Raw genomic sequence first — 698 nt, 5'->3', positions numbered from 1 at the left:
CCTGGTGGATTTACCAGGTTTCCCTCTTCACCTGGTACGATTGGACACCACCTAGGATCCCTTGAGTTATGTGCCCATAAGCTTTTTTCCACATTCAGCCCCTGCAGCATTCAACAGTGAAGAACTGGTGTCCAGTTCCACAAGCAGCGCGAAAGCCGTGAGCTTAGCTTCCAACATATCCAATGGAGATAGGCAGGCTGTCACTGTGACTGTGATTGTGACTTAAGTTTGAGAAAGATGGCACAAAGTTGTTTCTACTGAATGCTGTTGTATTACATGACCTTTGCTCTGGTGCAATGATTTAGGTGACCTCTTTCAGCAGAAAAGAAAGAAACTCTCCCCGTCGGGGAATCGAACCCCGGTCTTCCGCGTGACAGGCGGAGATACTGTCCACTATACTAACGAGGACTGTCGCAATCCCTATGTCTGCCATGTCGAGCGACTCCGGGTGCATTTACCGGGTTACCCTCTTAACCTGATGCCATTTGGACACCACCTAGGATTACTTGAGTTATATGCCAATAAGCTTTTTCCACATTCACCACCTGCAGCATTCAACAGTGAACAGCTGGTGTCCAGTTCCACAAGCAGCGTGGAAACCATGAGCTTAGCTTCCAACATATCCAATGGAGATAGGCAGGCTGTCACTGTGACTGTGACTTAAGTTTAAGGCATGAGCTTAGCTTGAGCTCACGTGT

At 48.1% G+C, this 698-nt stretch overlaps 1 non-coding gene across 1 annotated transcript; it reads right to left on the bottom strand.

Annotated features, from left to right (window-relative positions):
* Positions 1 to 336: 336 nt before the first annotated feature.
* On the bottom strand, positions 337 to 408 carry trnad-guc (transfer RNA aspartic acid (anticodon GUC)). Its single transcript has one exon. It is a non-coding gene; the product is annotated as a tRNA-Asp (tRNA).
* Positions 409 to 698: the final 290 nt, after the last annotated feature.

Source organism: Seriola lalandi, unplaced genomic scaffold (genome assembly GCF_002814215.2).
Source record: "Seriola lalandi dorsalis isolate HSWRI2012SDOR001 ecotype SW California unplaced genomic scaffold, Sedor1 jcf7180001995517, whole genome shotgun sequence".
In the NCBI taxonomy this organism is placed as follows: Eukaryota; Metazoa; Chordata; class Actinopteri; order Carangiformes; family Carangidae; genus Seriola; species Seriola lalandi.
Note: the sequence above shows the minus strand (reverse complement) of the source record. Positions and strands in the feature narration are given on the sequence as shown.